Below are 24,009 nucleotides of genomic sequence, written 5' to 3' on the forward strand. Positions count from 1 at the left end.
CACGAGCTTTTCACAGCAAGTGGCAACAGCACACGAGACAAGGGAGACCATGTAAATACATTTAAAATCTCTGTATATATCACGTCTGCTCATATTCTATCGGCCAAAATCTTCTCTCGAGGCCATGCCCAAAGGCAGTAGAGCTGGGATGTACACTCTGCTCAGAGAGGAGAAGGCAAGTGAACATTTGCTGGTTAATATTCCAGCCTGGCACAGCTATCAGTGTTCTAAACCAGGGGTTGGCAAACTGTAGCCTAGAGGTCAACTATGGCTTGCTACCTGTTTCTGAGTATCAGGTTTTAACAGAACACCACCACATCCATTCTGAGGGTCTGTGGATGCTTTCACACTAGGACGACAGAGGTGAACTATCACAACAGAAACCATATTTACTTTCTGCATTTTTCCAGAAAAAGGGATGACTGCTTTCATCAGCTTCACAAAGGAGACCCAGGCGAGATCTGGAGTGATTCAGGCTAGCAACTGCAGGCTAACTGATGAATATGAATCCTTCCAATGCGTGCTCTGATTGTGTGGTGAGCAAAAACCTGCAGTTCATTTACCTGAGGGCCACTTCAAATGGCATGAACATGCTGCTCGTGGACTTAATTCTCTTTCCTTAACTCCACACTACTAAAATTGGAGAAAAATTCTGTCTCATCTATGCTGGTAGCTTCTTACACGAGGATATCCTTCCCACGTGGAAAAAAACAAAACAAAAAGAACTGAGATCCTTTCTGCTTCCAAGAAGAATTGCTTACATTTTTGGGTTTCTTCCACCGCACTGGTCCCCAGGCTGGGTGCAAAGCTGAGCCAAAGCTTCAACTCCATCTGCTTGAGCATAGAATCGATACTCTCCACACGTTAAACAGCGGCTGCTCTGAGCACTAGTCATCACTGCTGGCCTCATAGAAAAGTCCCAGAGTTTCTTGCACCTTCCTAGAGAGAGCCTCTGGGCACCAGCTGGAGGCATCAAACCACACCTTTCATCCCCAACACCCAGCCTTCTTCTCTTACTACTTACGGCTACAGTCAGGACACTGTATGTTCTTCTCCAGGAGAGTGCCAGAATAACAGACACTGAAATCATTTAATTCAGAATGACTTTAGGTCGTCATCTTAACCAAAGGCCTAGGGAGCAGAACTGGCTTATCGACATGTTTTGCTTGGTCTGGCACAGTGTTTCTCAAGATTTTGAACTAACTGTCAACATTTTAAATAATGAAGTTTCATATAAAACTCCAGACTTCCAGCTTCTCTTGAAAAGTTAAAAGCAGAATCAGGAGGCCTGCATTTCCTTACCACGGCAGTAAGGCTGATGACCTCTTTAGACGTAATATGCACTTTCCACTCGGCCTCAGTTTCGACCTAGCTCGGAGGGGTTTAAGTTTGCCAGTCTGATCGATTTCCACTCCCTTGTTTCACAGGCAAAGAGACATATTAGTGCCTGAAGACTGTGTCTCATCATGTTGTTTCAAAGCTTTCTTCATCTTTGTTGACCAAATTATTCTTGCCTGTAAAACAAATGTATGCTTAAACTTGAAGAAAAAAAAAAAAGAAATAAGAATCTGAGGCCTACATGGATTACAGGGATGTGCCCATCTAAAAGAGATTTTAAGATATATTTTAGGATTAAAGCTCAAATCTTTTACTTCTTTCCTCTCCATCACTCTAAGAGGAAACAGGATTACAGGGATGTGCCCATCTAAGACATTTTAAAATGTATTTTAGGATTAAAGCTCAAATCTTTTACTTCTTTCCTCTCCATTCAGGAGAGGAAACAGGAGGGACATCTGTAGGTGTTTAAATGGGCCTTGGATGCAGGCATTGAATTTGAGCTTCCCCAAAGACCCGGGCTGCCTCAGCTGGGCCCGCTCTACCCTAAGACCAGGTTTCTATGGGAGCAGGTAGCAGACTGAGCTGACTATCCTCTTGCGAGGCGCATATGTTAGACCTAGTTTATGATGGTAAAAGTCCTATCTAGAGCTTGCAGGTTACAAGATGAAACAGCTAGAACTGGGGAATGGGAATACTGAGCGGATAACCTGACATTTACAAACATGCCTTGCCAGTAAGAGAAAGAGGCATGGTAACTAAGAAACCTAGAGACTTTAAAGAATAAATATGCACAGAAAGAGAGGATGTGGGAAGGAAGCTAAAGCTAATCTGGGGCATTAAAAAACATAGTAAAGCAATCTTCATATTTTTTTTATTTTAAGTTTATTTACTTATTTTGAGAAAGAGAGCATGTATGTGCATTGAGTAGGGGAGAGACAGAGAGAGAGAGAGAGAGAGAGAATCCCACACTGTCAGCACAGAGCCCCACGCGGGGCTCTATCCCATGAACCATGAGATGATGACCTGAGCCACCATCAAGTGTTGGACGCTTAACCAACTGAGCCACTGATGCACCCCATGGCCTTCATATTTTAAAGTTATCAATATGGGGGGAGGAAAGTTCTGCCATGCCTAAAAATGTCATGTCAAATTCAATCAATGATTAACTTTTCGTAAAATACAGCTTTCTACTTAATGCTTGCTTACATGAAGCTGCTTGTATTTTTTAAAACTTTCAAAGTTGTTTGTAGGTAAGATGTTCTAAACGAAGAAACAAGTATGATTCCCCGTCCTGTACTTCTTGGTGCTGTTGATGCTGTGACATATGCCAACCTTACCCTGAAAGTAAAGACCTGGGAGAACGCTGACGGAAGTGGCTTGAGAAAGACTGGCAGGGGGCAAGGTTAAGGAGCTGACACCATTGTACAACCCTGCAGCTTCCTGAGCAGGAGAACTGGCGTTACGAAACACTACAAGAAGTTTAACTTATGAGCAGACTGCCCACTACCATTATGTTCACATTTCCAAACAGTCTTGGCTTACTTTACGCCATGTATTTTCCAAACGAAATACAACGTTGAGAAAAATACTTCTACAATCTAGGCTATAGGACTGAATTTTATTTTCTTGCTTCAAGTTTTTATTTAAATTCTAGTTAGCTAACATATAGCATAATAATTGTTTCAGGAGAAAAAATTTGTGATTTATCACTTATATACAACACCCAGTGCTCATCCCAACAAGTGCCCTCCTTAATGCCCATCATCACCCATTTGGCCCATCCCTCCACCCACCTCCCCTCCTTCAACCCTCAGTTTGTTCTCTATAGCCATTAAAGAAAAATGAAATCTTGCCATTTGCAACGATGTGGATGGAGCTAAAGAGTGCCACGCTAAGCAAAATAAGTCAGAGAAAGACAAATACCATATGATTTCACTCACATGTGGAATTTAAGATACAAAACAGATGAATACTGGATTGGATTTTATAACACCTACATAGCATATTCAAGTTAGCAGTTTAAACAAGAGGAAATTCCTGGATAGAGAGAAACAATTGGAGATTGCTAGATAGAGAAATCTGGGAGGGGGGGGATCAGTTATTTCAAAGTAATAGTGAAAAATTTGTATGGAGAGTTAAATAAAACCCTCCAACTGTTTGGTATTACTTCAAATAAAAACAAATCTTTCCTGAGTCAAGGAGTCAAATTTTGCCAGTAGAAACCTATTAATTTGACAACTGAGTGGAATATTTAAAAAAGAGAAAGAAAAAAATTATGTGCATGTATGAAACCCTGCAAGGCTTTTTATAGACTTCCCCATATCATCAGGACTACAATGGGGGAAAGTGGGGGAGAATTTTGAAACAATTAAAATAATACTGCTCTCTGAGAGTTAAACTATACATTTAACACACAATGACTCGCAGTCCAAGATAGAAGGTGCTGACGGGACTTATCATCAGCTAGGCTGTAAGGAGGGGAAGAGGAAATGTGCCCTTCAGAGAGGAGACGGGTCAGTCCAGAAAACACAGGGAGAGGAGTGTCACAAACGAATGGTGGCTGTACCCAACCCGGCATCTTCAAGAGGGAGTGCCTTGCCTGGTGGATTTTAAGTATCTCAAGTCCAGCAGCCAGATTATTCCTCTGATTAATACGATGGCTAAGGATATCATTAGTCCTTTTTGTCACTGACAATTTAATAATTCCCGCATGCTTCCCACCACCTTTTAAACATTCCGTTTCTTATTAAAACATCATAGTTTGAGTTGGGAGACAGTAAGACTGGTCAGCTTGAAACAAACTCAGTCTACACAGCACTTACAGTGTTCACTGCAGATTTTAAGATGTGAGTTGACCCATGTGAGGCAGAGCCACTCTCCACTGGGCTCTCTGTAAACAGATGGGGACAAATCAGGTCTCCCGGTCAACACGAAAGAGGGCTGGACTATAACACTAACAAAGTCAATGTGATGCCACTATGAAGCTGTTTGGGAGATGGATGTCTAGCTGTCTCCTGATGACCCTCAAAAGCACTGCTTTCTGGAAACATCTAGAGATACCATTCAGACACCACCTTAGTGATGGGTTAGTCATCTTTAAAATATTAGCATATTCTGTGTATAATACGCAAGAGGTGACATTTTAAAAAAGAAGTATAGAAAGCTGTGCCTTTACTGAAGTATTCTTCCAATATCTCTTTAATTTTTTTTAAAAAAAATTTTAATATTTATTTATTTTTGAGAGACAGAGACAGAGCATGAGCGAGGGAGGGGCAGAGAGAAAGGGAGACAGAATGTGAAGCAGGCTCCAGGCTCTGAGCTGTCAGCACAGAGCCCGACATGGGGCTCAAACCCATGAACTGTGGGATTATGACCAGAGTTGAAGTCGGCACTTAACCAATTGAGCCACCCAGGCGTCCCCTCTTCCAATATCTCTTTGTAAGTTTACATGCAATTATCAATAATTTTCTGTAAGTGAATTATTAAGAGCACCACAGTTATCAGGCTCCAAACAGATATAGAATAACTGAACTTGACTCTGCAATGCTAATACAGTACATTTGCTTATTTTAAAATCTGACTTACAAGTATTTGAGTATGATTACTAGTTCATAACCAAAAAAAAAAAAAAAGCAGGGAGGTTCTTAGTAAGTATAGAAAATCTTCAAAAACTCAAGATTCATAATTAAGCTCTAAAGATTCTGCCATATATCCTCTTAACTAAGCAAGTATAGCTAATGTTTGTATTTCTAAAAATTGAGAAGTGTCATACATTTGAAATCAGGTTTAAGATTTACCACTCAGTATCAATAATGTATGCCTTACCAGAAAGAACAGAGATAACAAATGCATCTTAAAAACAAAGAAAACGTAAAAGCTAAGTAAACGATAGATTATGATCAAAATGGAAGGTGTGACAGTTTATTTTTTAAAAAATCCTATTTGGTATCTTGAAGATATACATACGGATGCTGATTATTCGAATACATAATAAAGTTTTTTAAAGACAGATAATTCTTTTTGTAACCCTTCAATCACAGACTATATACTATTTTGAGCATATTTTGATACACTTACAACATTTAGCATAAATCTATACTACTAAAAATATCTAATTCAGTAAGTCTTGCAATTAGGAACTGTCTACAGAAAAACAATGCATAATAGACACTCATAACATAGCAGTACTTTCTAAAATAACTACTGAGATAAATACATTTAATTTTTTTTAATAGTATTTTTAAAATGACAGTAAGACCTTAGGAAAATGTTCACAGGGAGATGTTTACAAAAGAACTCTAAAAATGTTCTATTAAAGATGCATTTAGATAAGAACATGTCAAACTCTCTGATATTCAGTGTAAATATCCATTTTTCTCCTCTCCTATATCAGGGATGAGAAATGCATACAATAAAAGTAACACATCTTACTCTGAAAAACAATACATTATGTTGTATAATTAAAAAATGACAGTAAAAACAGTGGAAAGGTGTCATAGTTGTGCTTATCATCAAATTCACTTCCTTAAAGTGCTTTAATTCCTTTTTAAATAAAGAATAAAATTTTTAAAATGAGGCATTTAAATTATAACGTTACAAAAACTGTAAGTATCCCACAGGGAAAAACATTAAAAAGGAAAAAAGAAAAACAGTGAACACAATTAATAAATAAATCTGAAAGGAGAATGATAAATGTTCCACGCTGGGGGATGGGTATAATGTGATTCATTACACTAAACTCCCTACTTTTGTACATGGGTAAACGTTTCCGTAAGTTTAAGATCTATAAATAAGCCTAAGAAATGAGCAAACAAGCAAACCTAGATTGCAGAGGGGGCGATTAAGAAAGGAATACAAGTAACACTATTAGGAGAGGTGGTTTTTCAAACAGTAAGTGACACTTCACACTCATTGTGTTTGAAAAGCATAAATACTTTGGAAATATTACATCAAGAAGATGTAGATGGGCTGACTACAATGAATCAACCAGAATGAACCCAAAAGGAAAAGTGAAAAAGTTGACAAAGAATTACCTGGCAAAGGAACTAGAGTCAGACAGTTTGATTGGTATTTCAAAATTGGGGGAAAAAAATAAAATTTTACAAACTTTAAATGTTATGGTATGTTCCATAACATTAAAAAAAAGAAACAAAGAAAGTGAGGTTACCCTTAAAGCTAGAATAATCTGACATTATCTGACCAAGAACATACAGGGACAAAGAATACAACACAAGTATGAACTAATCCTATCTATTGACATGTTATTATATATTATATAACACTGCATATACCACATATTAACCTAATAGCAAAATGAGTCATTTCCGTAGCGCAGACTGAGTTAGGCACAGTGCTGAGTTCTTAACGTACATTAGACTCCTTTAAACCTCGCGACTGCTCCCATGAGTAGATCTTCTGTATTCAAATGTTCCTGAAACATCACATAAATAAGTAAAAACTCATATAAATAAAAACTAAACCTAATAAGAAGGCAGATTATCTCTGTTCACCCATTAAAATGTTTCTTTGCATTTCAAAAACATTCATAAACACAACCTATAATTCATTTGGGCCAAAAAGCTTTGAAATTATGTACATTTTGACTGGTTTTCAATTTGGGGGGGGGGGACTGGCATAACTTCAAACTTTGTGAGACTCTTCATCTCCATCTAGACATCTACTGTCTTCCGCTTTCCTTAAAATGTGGTTCTCTCAAGTCTCTTATTCTCCAAGTTTTAAAAGAGACATAAGGAAATACATTAGTGATATAAGAAAGACAACAGTGTAAACGGAGAAAAAGCGACAACTGATAATCAGCATCAGGAGACACAGAACAGGGGCAGACAAGAGAGGACTGTGTGCCCATCTTCAGGGGCCATATGTGTGCCACACTACTGATTTATTAGGAGAAGTCAGAAATCTGAACTGTAATAGGAAATTGACCACATACCAAGTATTAGTTCAATTAAACAAACAATAAAACGACTAAAGATCAAGGAAAACTCATTACCTATAAACTATCTGCCCAGAACTTTCCTAAGTTTTTCTGCAAAAAATATCTACAGATGATAAAGATGCCATCGAAACTCAGCTGCGAAAGACCAGAACTACTAGTCATTCTAGCTCATGGAGAAAGAAACCTACACATCAAAACATACTGAGGGTTCCACTTAAAAGTTAATGAAACAGAGGCGCCTGGGTGGCCCAGTGGGTTAAGCGACTCTTGATTTAGGCTCAGGTCATGATCTCACAGTTTGTGGGTTTGAGTACCACTCTGTCAGCACAGAGACTGCTTGGGATTCTCTCCCTCACTCTCTGCCCCTAACCTGCTTGTGCACACACGTGCACACACAGTCTTCCTCTCTCTCTCAAAAAAATAAGCATTTAGAAAATAAATAAAAGTTAATGAAACAAAGCCATCTTCCTGGGTTATGTAGTAGAAGAAACTGCAGGTGAATAACATGATTTTAGGATGAGGAATCTGTAAGAATAAAGAGAAACAGATCTCAACACATAAAAATAAAAAGCTTCCCTATCTTAAACACATTAGAAGTAAAACTTACGTGATTAAAGACACAATGAAGACCTTACAATTCAATTAGAAAAATGGGCAAAGAAAGACAAGGCACACAAGGAAAAGAAATTTCTTTTGAATAAAAAAGAACTCTCATCCAACTCCTGTAAATTTTTTAGAGAAGCAAATTAAATTCATGAGATCATTTATTAAATAGTTTCCAGGGACCTTCAGGTAGACCTCAAACTCCTTAATCTTGCCTAACCTAACACGTGGCCTACTTCTGCCTCCCTCTCCAGAACCACTTCAGGCCGAAAATCACAAGCGCTTCCCTAAAGGAATCACATTCTCAGGCACCTCTACTTGTAATTTTCCCTCTACTGGACTGCTCCTCTCCCTACCTCTCTGGCTTACTCATCCAGTAAGCCTTATCTCAAAGGCCATTTCCTCCAGGAGGCTTTGGCTTCCTCCCACTCTTCCACACCTTTCTCCCCTGAGCAGAGAACAGCATAGACCTCTATAATGACATTTATTATGCTGCAGCAAGACTATTTTTGCTCTTTTTTTTTTTTTTTTTTAAAGCAACAGCTTGCTTACAATGTTGGGATTCACCTATTTACCAATTCCTTCATTCTGGACAGTGAGAGTGGGGAGAAACTAAAGAGAAAGAGACAGATGAAAAGAAAGAAGGAAGGAAGGAAGGGAGGGGAAAAAAGGAAGAAAGGAAGGAAGGAAGAGGGGAAGGAAAGAAGAAAATGTAAAATTGCATTGAAAACATTAAAATAAATTTAACAAAATATATGCAATAAATTTAAGGAATAAATTTAGCAAAACATATGCAAGATCCCAACACTGAAAACTGTAACACACTGCAGAGAGAAGAAATAAAGATGAAAATAAATGGAGAAATATACAGCATTTATGGATTGGAAGAATTCAGTGGTAACATTTTAATTCCTCCCAAACTGATCTACAGAGTCAGCTTAATTCCAATAATAACCCCACCAAGGTTTTTATGGTAGAAATTGATACGTTATTTCTAAAATGTATATAGAAATGCAAAGAAATGAGAATATCCAAAGCAATCTTGAGGAAGAACAACAAAATTGGAAGACTCCTACTACCTAACTTAAAGATCATCTATAATGCTTCAGGAATGAAAACAGTGTGGTACTAACATACAGATCAACAAATAGATCAACAGAACATAACAGACAGCCTAGAAATAGAGCTGCACTTATTTGATCATTTGACTTTTGACAAAGATGTCAGAGCAATCCAATGGTGGAAAGAAAGTCTGTGTTCAACAAATGCTGCTGGGACAACCAGACATCAAAACTGAAAAACAAACAAACAAACAAAAACGAACCTTGAACCCTAACACCAGACGAAAATTAAGAATGTGAAGTAGAATATTTTTACAACCTATTTGTAGGCAAAGATTTCTTAGAGAAGACACACACAAAAAAAACATAATCATTATTAAAAAACTATATTTGGCTGTCTTGAGGGGTTCCCACTGGTCAATGTGGGACAACTTGAACATGAAAACAAGTAATGACATTATTAACTTTACAGAAAAATATATCAGATAAAAAAAAAGGAAGAAAAGGGGCAGCTAGGTGGCTCAGTCAGTTAAGCATCCAACTTCAGCTCAGGTCATGATTTTATGGTCCATGAGTTCAAGCCCCATATCGGGCTCTATGCTGACTGCTCAGAGCCTGGAGCCTGCTTGGGATTCTGTCTCCCTCTCTCTGTGTCCCTCCCAGCTTGCACTCTGTCTCTCTCTCTCTCAAAAATAAACATTAAAAAATTTTTTTTAAAAAGGAAGAAAAGATAATAAAATGAGAAAAATCAATAATCTGTAACCCTTAGTTGGAATAACAGAATCATGTCAGAATCTTCAATGAATGCTAAAAATTATTATGAAGCTGTTGAGAAATAGGATCTTCACAGTCTCAAAGTATTATCCCTCAGATTATTTAATAATTCCATTGGGGATAATACACCTTTATAGTGAAGAGATCTAGCAGCCACTGTCTGTACCAAGTAATGAGGCGGCATCACCAATACTGGAATAAGCAGACATTATATATCTTCTGACATGAAGTAGGAGGAAGTACGTAACACCAATCATCTGTTATGATACACCCTCACCGAAAATGTTTCACCTGATTTCAGTCATAAAGAAACACCCAGACAAACGCAGCATTTGGAACGTTCTCCAAGACAGGTACTGTGGACTGTTCAAAGAAGTCAATGTGGTTAAAAACAAAATAAAGAACAGAAAAAAGGAAAAGTGTTGTGGATACTCTTCAAACTTAAAAAAAGCATAAAGAGACACAACCATCAAATGCAATGCATGAGCCTAGACTGAAATTGAATTTAAAAAAAAAAAAAAAAAAAGGAAGAGAAGTTACAGAAGACAATTGGGGAATTGATTATAGCTTAGTATTCTGGTTATGTAGGAGAATGGCCCTATTCTTAGGAAATGCATGACGAAGTCCTGAGTAGTTAAGTGTCGTAAAGTACATAGCTTAACTTACAAATAGTTCAGAAAAACTAAGGACAGAAAGATGTTTTGTAATAAAGTTGCTCTATTTATCTACCCACCCATCCAGCATCTATAAACATACATATGATACAAATATACTTACATGTAATGTATATACAGTATGCATATGCGCATGTAGCATATAAAGATATTAAAGAGAGCGCAGGCAAATTTTCATTGCAAAAAAATCATTAAATTGACTTTGCTACAGTGGGGACTACCTTTTTTGAGTACAGAGGAACCAGAATCATCCTAGAAAACGGCTTAAACCAGTTTTTCTATAACGAAGAATGCATTACGATTTTGTACACATTTGCATAATAATTCTGTACATGATAGTTTGAGACACAGTGACAGACTAAAAGGAAAACCTCTATAAGTGCTCAGGACCCCCAAATCATTTTACCCATTATATAATAACTATCAAATTATCCCCACACAAATGAAAACTGGCTGAAGACTTCTAAAGTGCTTGTGACTGTAGACAGGAGTCACTCTGTCTGAACTTTCAGCCCGTGTCAAATACCTAAGAATGGCCTTTTTGTTGTTGTTGTCACGAGGCCTAAATGAAACAGCGGAGGGTATACTGAGCGAGAATTCAGGGTCTAAAGTTTGCTTAGGTCTTTAATGAAAATGTGCATAAGATAGCACTTTTCTGTAAGCTTTTCCAAGCCAAATCTGTCCTTCATTCGGTTCCACAGATTTGTACCCAGACACCTCAGGAAAGAATTTTACAAGGCATCATCCACTGAGGCTCAGCCTCAGTGCTGTTTTATTCATGCAGATGATTTCTTTCTTTTTCTTTTTTTTTTTTAAAGCTTATTTATTTCAGAGAGGGAGAATGAGAGTGAGCGAGCAGGGGAGGGGCAGAGAGGGAGAGAAAGAATCCCAAGCAGGCTCTGCACTGTCAGGGCAGCCTGGCTTGGGGCTTGACCTCAAGAACTGTGAGATCATGACCCGAGCAGAGATGAGGAGTTGGACACTCAAGCAACTGAGCCACCCAGGTGCCCCCGTGCAGCTGGTTTCTTATAGTAACACTGGTACCTACACTTCCACACCACTTCCTTCTGTCCTTTCTCTTCACTTTAAGAATTTAGAAATGTCCAGCTCCATAGTGATATCTCTATAAAATGTCCATGGTTTTATTCCAAATATTTATTTTCTGGGTCTCATATTTTCTACTGTTCTTTACTCACTTGGGATATAATGAAAGCTTTCATTCCATCCTGATAAATCTACTCGCTCTTCGCTACTACACTTTCTGCCCCAAGCACACACATTCAAGGCTCTCTGTTAAAACCCCGTCATTTTCCACGGCCTTGTCTCATTCAATGATTCCTGCTAATATCAGCAGACCAAAGTAACTGTACATAAGCAGGATTTAACCTTTCAACAATATGCTTCAAGACTAAGATTTATTTAGAAATTAATTACCAATGGCTTGGAAAAACTAAAGCAGAAAACAAATATGGTGTTTTTAAGTCAGTCCTCTAATAACACTAATTTATCTCCCAAGCCCACACCTGTTTTTAGAGAAACTTAATTTTATGTTTATTTATTTTTGAGAGAGAGAGAGGGAGAGAGAGAGAGAGAGAGAGAGAGAATCCCAAACAGGCTCCATGCTGTCAGCGCAGAGCCCAATGCAGGGCTCAATCTCACAAACCATGAGATCATGACCTGAGCTGAAATCAAGAGTTGGGTGCTTAATGGACTGAGCCACCGAGGCGCTCATAGAAAAACTTAATTCTCTAAGTGATTTTGGCTTGGGTTATGATCTTGTGGTTCATGGGATCAGGCTCCACACAGGATTCTGGGATTCTCTCTCTCTCTCTCCCTCTCTCTGCCCCTCCCCCCAAATAAATAAAATTTTTTTAAAAAAAGAAAAAAAAGAAATATTAGATTTAAAGATGGCTGGATAAAGGTATACTGATGTTCTTGTACTTTATGAGGCAAACCAAAACATATACTGAGAAACTGAATCTGGATGGGCACTACAAAATTTTAAAATTGTCCTTGATAATTTCTGAAAACTCAAAGTTTGCCAGGAATATAGCACGTCTACTTTATTTATTCCACAAATACATCTTGAGCACCCAAACCGTGTCAGGCCTTCCTCTGAGCACTGAGCTTATTTTCTAAAGTAAGGGGACAGAAGATAAACAAAAAAGCATTGTGATTTTAAACTGGGAGTGGTCAGGATGACCTCCCTGAGAAGGTGGAGCAAAGACCAGCAGAAAGCAAGGCAGGTAGAGGGAAGGATAAAGGGTAACATCCCGAGGTGGGGTGAAGTTGGCCGCGTAGGCATCCAGACAGGTCACTGGCTTTCAGCTTTGCCGGAGCTAAGTAACAGAGCTGGAGACCAACATGAGAGGGTAAGAGAGAAGAAGGGGCAGAGGATCTTACAGGCCACTGTAAAGACTTTGATGAGATAGGAAGACTGGAAAGTTTTCACTAGGCGAGAAACCTGATTCAACTGAAGCTTTAAGAGGCTCTCTAACTGAACCACAGAAGCAGGAAGACCAATTCACGGGTTACGGCAACGATTCAGGCAACAGGTGACGCATTGACTTGGGAGACTACAGTGGGGGCGGTAAGAATCGATTGGTTCTAACTACAGAGCCAAAAGCATTTGTTGATGGACTGGATATGGGGCGGGGGAGCGCAGGGGGGATAAAGGAAGGACTAAAGGAGAACTTTCAGAATTACAGCCTGGGGAAATGGAAGGATGGAGTTGCTATTTGCTGCAATGGAGAAGACAGTCTCAGCGCAACTTTGAGGAAGAACATCAGTTTAGTTTGGACACGTAAAGTATGAGATGCGTATTAATATCCACACTGACAGTGATCATTATTAAAGTAAATAGTAAAGTACGTTAAGTCAGGAGTTCAGAGGAGAGGTCTGAGCTAGATATAGAAATCTGAGAGTTGATAGCATATAGATGGAAGTTAAAACCATGCAAGAGAACAGAAATTTGAATATTCTCCCTTCTTTCCATAAAAGATGGAGAAAAAACAAAGTGCCTTTATTTGTAGAATAGAAAATAATTAAGGGGGGGTCCTCTTTAAGTCCACTAAAAGTTCCCATGTTGTTAAATAATAAGCACTGACCACCTACAAAATGTAAAATACCAAGGACATTTAAAAGGATTCAAAGGGCAATGCAAGAGTCCCCATGCTCTTAGCAGAATCTCCATCTAGTTGAGGAGACAGATAGATAGATAATAGAAGGGAATGACTGAAGAGAAAGAAAGGACGGAAATCAATGTACCCTTGACAATAACCATGCCCCTGGGTGGTGCCAGGTCCGGGGGAAGATGAGTCAGCTGGAGACTGTCAAGGACTTGACAACGTATATTTGTTCTTCCATAGATCACAGGTTGGCAAAATGGCAGCATGCCACGGAGTAGCCAGTCTTGTTGGGTAGTTCATGCTGTTAGCTCAGTACCTCTGCAGGGATTGACACCTTGGTAGCCAGTTATGTCACCAGCACTGGCTGAGTCAGATGGCTGGCATGTTACGGCTACATCTTACCACTGTTCCAAAAAAAAAAAAAATATATATATCTGTCTCAAGTTGGGCTCTGGCAAACAAGAACATTCTTTCACTTGTCCCGTCTTTTTCAGAAACTGCTATCTGGGCCCCGAATGAGTGGAACAACAAGGTGTCTATAGCTACCTTCCATAGCCTCTCTCTAAATTCTGATTCTCCTCCAATAGGTCTCTTCTGGTGCTCAGATATTACAGCTTTTCTCCCTCTCTCAGCTTCAGCTCTAACTTCTATATTCAAATATTTCTTTTTTTTTTCAATATATGAAATTTATTGTCAAATTGGTTTCCATACAACACCCAGTGCTCATCCCAAAAGGTGCCCTCCTCAATACCCATCACCCACCCTCCTCTCCCTCCCACCCCCCATCAACCCTCAGTTTGTTCTCAGTTTTTAGGAGTCTCTTATGCTTTGGCTCTCTCCCACTCTAACCTCTTTTTTTTTTTTTTAATTTCTTACACAGCTCCTCTACAAACAGCTTTATTTTAATCTTCTAGGTCACAGAAGCTATACATAATCCCATTTCCCTTCACGAGTCACACGGAGTCATTTCCACAGGTGTAAGACTGCTTTTTCTGGTTGCTGACTACCCACCATTTTCCAGAACATTTAGCTTTCCTTAAAAATCACAAGAGATCAGTAATAAAATACCTGGTGGTTATTATGGAGTTACCACTATTTTTCCCAATTTGGACTTCATTAGTACTGTCAACCATCAGTATATGGTAATTCAGAGAACCATGCTGCTCCTAAGTACCTCACATTCTCATGAATATTTCAAGCTTCCTCTTAGAGATGCGCCTCCAGCTTTAGCAACGATGGCGATGGCGTCAACAGTCACATTACTATCTAGACAGATGACATCTGCTGGAGATGAAGATGTGACCGCCAGTCAAGCTGTGAGCCGGACCTGGCCAGTCGGAGGCTCGCCGCCCCCTTCCCCGGCCTTGGCATGTGCACTCTGCTTGCCTTCCCCCCTCCCAGAAGCTGCTCCTAAGATACAGCCTTGAAACAGAAACGTGGTGCCGAGGCTATCTGGACTGGGTATATGACTGACTGAACTCACTCAGGGCCTCTACATCAACTTTGCAGATCCTGGAGGGCGGGTGAGAGAAGCCACTGTCTTGCAGGTGCTCAAGACAGCCTTGTAAGTAAGCTCCTTTGCTCCTGAAGACGCCACTACCAATGTGAAGTGGTCTGCCTCTTTCTTCTTTCTTTGCTCTCTCCCTGCCTTACACATATAGGGGCCAGTTTCAGATTACACCCAGGAAGCTCCCGAGGAAGTCGTGAACCAACAAAGTCCCTCAATTAAGAAACCTGAAATATTTAGCAATGCATTGGAAGACCTCTCTGCACCGGTACTTACTGCAAGCAGTATTCAAACAGAAGCTTTCAGTTCTCAGAACAGAACCATGGTCTTATTGATCTAGATGTGAAAATCAGTACCATCCCAAGGCAGGGAGTTCACTGATCTGCCAGGAGTCACAGGAAAGTAGCTACAAGAGTTCACTTCTTTTTTCTTTTAAAAATTTTTTTTTAATGTTTATTTATTTTTGAGAGAGACAAAGCATGAACAGGGGAGGGGCAGACAGACAGGGAGACATGGAATCTGAAGCAGGTTCCAGGCTCTGAGCTGTCAGCACAGAGCCAGACGTGGGGCTTGAACCCACAAACCATGAGCTCATGACCTGAGCCGAAGCTGGATGCTTAACCAACTGAGCCACCCAGGCGTCCCAAGAGTTCACTTCTTTTAGCGACTACCTGTCTTCATCTCAATGACTAGAACTAAGAATGTGTTCATGGCACATTCTCCATAGGCCTCCCCAAACTTACATTCTCTATACAGGAAGACAGAAGCTAAACTCAAGTAGCCAGCTGATGAGGAGACAGCAAAGCTAAGGTGGCTATCCAGGGGCGAACTGGGTTTCTCTTCATTCAAAAGCACAAGACTCCTTCCATGGAAGAGGAGAGAGAAGGGTTCCCACAAGTGTCCCATCCTGTACTCACTGCTCCTGCAGGGGCTCCATAGCTGGCAAAAGTGGCGCACCAAGCGTAATGCCAGGGGAGATAAAACATCAACTGCCCCTGGAGGTATCCAAGGCCAATTTCCTAATTCACAAACCAGAGCAAGTCAGTAAGAAGTGCCATTCACATCTTCACCCAACAGGCAAAAGTTACGTGTTATCTCCTACACTTGTTTTTGTTTGTTTTTATAATCAGACATATTTCTTATTCTGTCCAGAAAATTTATTTTTTGCTGAGAAAATCCTGATTATAAAAATGAACATTTTTATTTTTTATTATTTTTTTACTTTTTAAGTTTTTTAAATTTTTTAATTTTTTATTATTTTTTAAAGTTTATTTATGTATTTTGAGAGACAGAGTGAGAGCATGTGCATGTGAGCAGGTAAGATGTCAGCACAGAGCCTGATGTGGAACTCAATCTCAGGAACTGTGAGATCATGACCTGAGCCAAAATCAAGAGACGGACACTTAACTGACTGAGCCACCCAGACGCCCCCTTATTTCTTATTTGGAAGTCCTTGCTAGTGGTATGGCTTTGGACAAGTCACTTAATTTCTCCAAATTTCAGTTTCCTTATTTGTGTTAAGTAACATTACTATTAGTAAGTTCCCTTCTTTTTTTTTTTTTTTTTTTTTTTTTGCTTCAAATTTTTATTTTATTTAAATTCTAGTTATTATACATATAGTATAATATTGGTTTCAGGGGTAGAATTCAGTGATTCATCACTTACATACAACACCTAATGCTCATCATTAAGTGCCCTCCTTAATACCCTTCACCCATTTAGACCATCCCCCATCAACCCTCAGTTTGCTCTCTATAGTCTCTTCTGGTTTGCTTCCTTCCCTTATTTTTCCTTCCCATATGTTCATCTGTTTTGTTTGTTAAATTTCACACATGAGTGAAATCATAAGGCATTTGTCTTTCTCTGACTTATTCTGCTTAGCATAATACTCTCTAGCTCCATGCACGTCATTACAAATGGCAAGATTTCATTCTTTTTAATGGCTGAGTAATATTCCATTGCATATATATATACCACATCTTTATCCATTCATCAGTCGACAGACATTTGGGCTCTTTCTCCTATACTTTGATATACAAAGATGGCACACAGTTCCTAAAATAATTATTAATCTTTATCATGGATGAAGGTCTGCTTGGTGCACATGGTATATAAGGAAAGTCAATGGCAACATTTTGATGCCTGGATTAAAAAAACAAAACAAAACAGTACCCTTTTCTTTTTTCATCAGACTTCTTAGGTGGTCATATAGGAAATTCAAGATATCAGCATGTCAGACTCACCTGTGCTTCAGAAAACAAAACACACACACACACACACACACACACACACACACACACACACACCACTAATTTATAAGACTCAATGCAACCACAGGCTAATACAGCCAGAAAACAGAATCACAACCTCATAATAAGAATGGGCTCAGAGCGTGTTACAGAGGCAGAGGATATCACCAAAGTAGTAGGATCTCCATAAGCTCACAAGGTTTGAAAAGCTCAAAAAAGGTTTGAAACCAGCTCTATTATTTCCTCTCAAATAATTTAATAAGAGACAAGCAATTACAAAGTCAAAAAGAAAATTATAAGAAAGACTTAAACATACATATATTGATGTATAACATACACTACCTGTAAATATTTCAAAAATGTCTCAGGTAGGAAAAATGAACCAATAATAACCCATAAGATCTTGTGTACAGCATTATTATGAAGACAATATGTTAAATTTGATTCTGCTGTGAGCTCCATTTTCCAAACTGATTGATGACCATGTCATTCCCTTAATATCTCTTATTGGACTCTTCCACAGTTTTCCCAATCACCACTCATTCACATTACTCTAGTAATTCAGACTCGCTCATCTACAAAACATCCTCCATGCTGGTATCATGTTAGTTTTTTAAAAATGAAAACCTGAATGAACCATTTCATCCCTCTATTCAAAACTCCTTTTCTCTCACACCCAGGGCTCTAGCCATACAGACGTATTTTAAGTTCCCTGTACAGGAGGAGGTTTCACCATCTATACCTTTTCCTTCATGCTCCCTCTTCCTAGAGAGCCTTTTCTTCCAAGCACTTCAACAACAGCAATAATAAGCCTATTCATTGCTCAAGGAAGCTTAAGTACCACTTCCTCAAAGAAACCTTCTGAATCCAACTGGATAACATACATGCCACATATCTTTAATGGCACCTCAAATCTTTCATATACATTTCACATATTGCTTACATGTCTTTTTCTCAGTACTATACCAAAAGCTCCCAGAAGACCTGTCTATATTCTTCGCAGGCAGGGAAATGCCTGGCCACATGTTAGGCATTAGATTTGTTTGCTCAATTCATGAATTACAAATATCATCATATAAAAGTATGGGATCTGGGTATTTGTTAACCAAAATGAAGCAAGTCTACACACGTCTGGCATTTCAATATATGATACTGAATGAGCCAAGAATATTCCATCTTTAATGAACTATAACTGACAAAACAATTAATCAAAATGCCCCACATTAATTAATTTGGTCATCTCTTTTTCCAATGTATTTTGAATGCTATTTACTGAAATCATTCCAAAACTCTGCTCCAAAGCTCCGCTGATAGGCTCATAAGTGGCTGCCAGGATTTCTGATGCCGGGCATCAGAACCCAGGACACGTGGCTGTTGCGAACCAGAAGTACAAACCAGGCTTCTCAGCCCAGTACCACAGGTGCCCCAGGCTGGCCTCTCTGGCCCTTTCTCATCTTAACATTAACAAGTGGAGTTGCTTTTACTTTTTCCAACACCATAAACACAGAGAATGATTTTCTGGGGGGACAGTGTGCCTTAAATATTCACAACCCAAAGATCTGAGTTCCTCTCACAGGATCCCTTGGTAAGTCAGACCCTTAACTGAAACAGGAAAGAGGTTCCGTTGAAGCAAAGCCAAGAAAAGCAGAATGGTGCTTCTCTCAAAGATGAAATCGTAAACGTGTAAACAAAACCAAAGGTCTCTACAATCTACAAAAAACTGCATGTGTAACACGAATTGATAAGTGTCTTTTAAGCTCAAAGAAATATATATTTAACACCCATATATAAAAGAATGTATTACCAAAGATACCAGGATTGGTAAACTGTCAGAGAAATACTCCCAGAGGGGCTGGGAAAGAGGTTTCCATTAAAGACACAGGAAATAGCTCGTTAAATAAGCACCACAGATGGACACAGAGGGATGGGCAGAGTTTTGGCTGGATCTGTCCATCTAGAAGGCATTCCAGGCAGAACACGAGCAAAGACACCAAAGTTGGAAAGGCCAGGAGTCCAGTTGGGGCAGTGGGCTCATGGTGGAGGGGTGGCACTACAGTCAAATCATGACAGCCCAGATCTCCAGAACATGGACATCAGTGGCACCAACAATCTTGAAGGATGGAGATACTCGGTCAAAATACCCAGCAATTGGCTTAAAGAGCAAAAACTCTCTTTTGCCTAAATTTAAGTAGTTTCCACATGTAAGAAAGAAGGCAATTCCATGAACATAATTCTAACTTGACTGATGACAGGCAATCTCTATTGAGCTAGAGAGTCAAAAAGCCACAAGAATGTGAACTTAACTATTTGCGAGTTTATTATTATTCACCTACCATATCCCAATCATAACTGAGAAGCAAAGCCTGGAAATAAATAATGGGTATTTTTTAAACTGTAGGAACATTTTTGAACCATAGAATTCACGAACTGATTCTTCCTTATTTTTACAAATGATAATTACCAAGAAAGAGAAGTTATATCCCTGAGCTAACCCAAGGGCTTCCTCCATTCTAGGAAGAAACTCCACTTGCTAACAGAAACTATGAGGCGGCCACTCTAGGCAATGTTCCCATAGTGTTAAACACAACATTAAAGCTGGGAAACCAGTAACAAGCTTTAAGTTCCCTTTCAGAGACAGGTGAAATTAAACCTTAAATTTTAAAGTCATTTTGAAACCACTGTCTTTCTCCTAACTAAAAGCAAAGATTCATCCAGCAAGTTTGCACCTGCTCGCCGCTGAGAAAAGGGAAAGAAAACAATGGATTATTTTATCCCAAGGAGCTTACTACCTTGTATGAGTTTTGGACAATAAGCCCGTCGTGTTGAAATATTGTATTTTCATAGATGCAGAAATCTTATGTAGTATAACAGAAAAACAATTAGGCTGCGAATCAGGAAGGTGAGAGGATTTGGTGGCAGTTAAGTCTTGAAAATCACTGAACAGGGGCGCCTGGGTGGCTCAGTCGGTTAAGCGTCCGACTTCAGCTCAGGTCACGATCTCGCAGTCCGCAAGTTCGAGCCCTGCGTCGGGCTCTGGGCTGATGGCTCAGAGCCTGGAGCCTGCTTCCGATTCTGTGTCTCCCTCTCTCTCTGCCCCTCCCCCGTTCATGCTGTGTCTCTCTCTGTCTCAAAAATAAATAAACGTTAAAAAAAAAAAAATTAAAAAAAAAAAAATCACTGAACATCTGTGACCCTCCACAGGCCCACCTCTAAACTGAGAGGGTTGAATCATGACCTCTGAAATGCCATTTCAAAAAATTTAATTTCAGATAGTGGAGATGTATAGCTGCTGCTTCATATCCAGGGAAGCAGTGAGGCGGAGTGGCACGGAAGAGGCTCTGTGGGCAGGCCTACTGGAGTGCCCAAATCTACGCTCACTCAGTACTAGCTGGATGGCCTTCAGTGCACGCTTCCTTTTTGCTCAAGAAGGGATAATATTTACCTCTGCAATATGCTGGAAGGGTTAGAATGTACGTAATGCACCTGACACATTATAGGCACTAAATAAAGGTGGACGTTAAGTCCCTGGCCAGTGATGAAAGTCCTGATGGCAAACGGTAATCCACTTGACAACACAGTTTCCTAAAACTCACCGTGGAGAATGGCAGGGATTGAGTGCCAGTCCTTTGCAAAGGGTGAGCACATAAATACTGGAGGACTCATAGGAAGGAAGGATAAAAGCAGGGAGCTGATGATTAGCAGCAGAGGCTTAGAGTCCTGCACGTCATAATGACAACCAGGAACACAACAGCATGGGATACAGGCAAGAGGACAGATTTTCAGCGAGAGAGAGGACTACTGGTGAAACAACACAAAACAAAACAAACCATAATGAATTACTGCGATGATTTCATAACCGAAACAAAGCAGAGAGCTGGCTACAGTCTATGAGTCTCACTAAATAGCGGGTCTTGGCAATACACAAGCCCTATTTCCTTTGCCTGTCTGCAATCCTTACTCAGGGTTCAGATGATCCTGCCCGTGGCTCCTGCCCACCTCATTTGCCCCACCCCACCTCACTGTCTCCTAGGTTTACCGCACTCCGCACGGCTCCTCTTCTACCCCTGTAACATGCTAAGCCCATTTTTCCTTTAGTTCCTTTGCCCTGTTATGTCTGCCTGGAAAAGTCTACCAGATCTTCCCATGCTGCCTCATTCCACACACTCAGGTCTCGCCAAACTGTCAATTCCTCAAGGAAGTCTTCCGCGTCCACCATATCTAAATTTCCCTCCACCCCCCCACATCCCAGTCACACCCTACCCCCTTAACTTGCAGTATTTTTTCTGGCATTTATCATTATCTAGAATTGTCATTTTTGTTTACATGTTTATCGTTTCTCCACCAAAATGGAAGGCCCGCGAGGGCAGGAAGCTGACCTAAATTCTTCAGCACTCAATCCCCCAACACCTTAAACCAAAATGTGGCACAGAGATGATGTAGGATCAGATGTATTCATCTGATGAACTTGTTCAAAGAATAAACTCCGATGATTAAAACTGCCATCCTTCTGTGAACATAAGGAAAAGTCCATTTTTATGAAAATACAAAATATATATGTATGCATATGTTGTACAGTACACTTTTTCACTTTACAAGCATGAATCCATACATAAAGCAAAGGTACTGTAAGTTTTGTTTTTCGAGATCCTGCTTTTAGAAAGAGAGGGTGGATGAGTAGATGGTATATAGATGGGAATTATCTTTCAGAACCCTTCTCAACAATGACTGTGAGGTAAACAAACCGAACTAATTCCAGTATATTTGAGATCAGACCCGTTACTTTGTTACCTTGCTAAACTTATCCCAACTATTACTGAGTCAAGTGATGAATTCAGTGATTCCATCTGTGAAACAGAAGACAAATGACATGGTGAATAACTGGTGCAGTAATGGGATGGTAAAGGAAAAGTTCCACAATGTTAACCCGTATTTGGACGAAAAGGGGGGGGGGGGGATCTTTCTAGAAAATCCTAAACAAAAATAAGCATGCTGCTGAGATTTCAAAATATGGCCGGATACCATGAGTGGGCAAAGCAGTGAAATGAAACTGTGGCCAGAACACTCATAACTTGCGCTTTTTCCATTTTGTTCTGCTTGAAACACACATTTTTTTTTTTTTTTAATGAATAAAAGAGGTCAATGATCGACCTTGTCTGTATAACCCACGCATCACCCCAGTCACCATTCTTGGTGACTCTGGAGGGCCCATGGCGCCAGCACGGGGCGGGACCCCACCGAGGGCTCCTCGGGGTCCGCAGGGTGAAGGAATGGAGACTCACAACCTGTATCCATCCCCCGAATCCCAGCCCAAGCAGTGGAACGAGGTGGGGCTCGGCATTCTGCAACTTCACTTTTGCATCCTTTATAAACACAGCCCGCCTAGCCCCTCCTCCTCCCCGGAGGACCGCACAGCGCTCAGCAAACACCCGAACGCCCGGGCTCTGGCCTCCGTTCACGGGTCTCCCCTGAGCCCCGGGCAAGTCATCTGATCCCGGGTGACTCAGTTTTCCAATCTGTCAAATAGGGTGACGAGAAACCCAGCCTACCTCATCGGGTGGTTTCGGGCCGGCAGCCCCAGGCTGGCCCGGGGACAGCGGTTCCGCGGTTGAGCCCGCGGAAGCCCTAGCGGGCGGAGGGGCGGGGCTTGGCGGGGCGGGGACGGGGGACCAAGCCCAGCAGGCGACGCGCAGCCCACCGCCCGCAGCCAGCAGCCCCCGGACCTCCTCTTGTACCGGGCCCGTGACGTCAACACGCTGACGTCGACGCACAGAAGCCCATCTCGCCCGAGGGACCAAAGACTGGGCTGGGGCCCGCCTGCCTCCCGTAACAGAGCCAGCGATTGGTGAATGGGTCTATCGATCATTTGCCGCCCAGTAAGCAACGCCGGAAGGCGGGAGAGGGCGGGCTCGCCTCGCCCGTGTAGAGGGTGGGAATCTGAAATTCGGTCTCTGAGAGCTGCGGGCTGGTTGGACTTGCCCGAGTGTTGTCCCTTGCCGTTTTATTAAGAGGCTGCTTTCCCGTTATTGGCGATTCTGCTTCTTCCGCTTTTCTCCTGTCTCTTGGTGGGGATTTAGGTTCCGGCTCGTGGAAAATAGTCGTGGCCTGGATTTCAGGGCCCCTGGCACCTCGCACTGAGCTCTCCAGGAATTAAAAAGTAGGACCTTACATTGCTCTGTTCAAGCGTCACCTTCACCCTGAATTCTCAGGCCCCCAGACCTATTTAGGAGACCTTTTCTCTGTGCTCCTGTCGCATATCTAACACTTGGATCTTAATAGTAGTCACATTTAATTATATTTGTATGTTTGGCCAGGAGACTGAGCATCTTTTAATTATTGTTATTTTTCAAATTACTTTTAAGTTTAAATTGAACTTTTTACCAATAGATGCTACAGTTATAACGTTCAAATATTTAAAGATGTAGAAGGCTACAGAGTGAAAATTCTTCCACTACTAGTTCCTCGGGCACTCAGTTCACCTATTGGAGGCAACCAGTGTTACTCGGTGAATATTCTTCCAGAGACATTCTAAGTGCTATTATTAATTTTAAGTTACACAGAATAATAAATGGAAACATTACAAATTAGAATAAAATCTTTTTCAGGCATTAATTACAAACCCAGTCCCTATAGGATGACCCCTAGTTCCTATGCATTTTGTGTAGGTATTTTTTTCCAATCAACATTCTTTTAAACTATTGCACGTTAGTCCTCAGAACCAA

At 40.5% G+C, this 24,009-nt stretch overlaps 1 protein-coding gene across 7 annotated transcripts in view; it reads right to left on the reverse strand.

Moving 5' to 3' along the window:
* LOC102950774 (STARD3 N-terminal-like protein) overlaps positions 1 to 23,047 on the reverse strand; it is a 56,166-nt gene extending 33,119 nt beyond the window's left edge. The window contains exons 1-3 of one of the 7 annotated variants that reach the window (XM_042964129.1): positions 22,837 to 23,047; positions 13,674 to 13,938; positions 6,709 to 6,769 (exon numbers count right to left, since the gene is read on the reverse strand). The gene's annotated coding sequence lies outside the window, so the exon portion shown is untranslated. Of the gene's footprint in view, positions 1 to 563; positions 712 to 761; positions 1,254 to 1,302; positions 1,515 to 6,708; positions 6,770 to 13,673; positions 13,939 to 22,836 lie in introns of those variants that run through there. The other 6 variants (XM_042964114.1, XM_042964125.1, XM_042964093.1 and 3 more) reach the window with 6 other exon arrangements.
* Positions 23,048 to 24,009: the final 962 nt, after the last annotated feature.

The sequence above is a fragment of the Panthera tigris genome, chromosome A2 (genome assembly GCF_018350195.1).
Source record: "Panthera tigris isolate Pti1 chromosome A2, P.tigris_Pti1_mat1.1, whole genome shotgun sequence".
Lineage (NCBI taxonomy): Eukaryota > Metazoa > Chordata > Mammalia > Carnivora > Felidae > Panthera > Panthera tigris.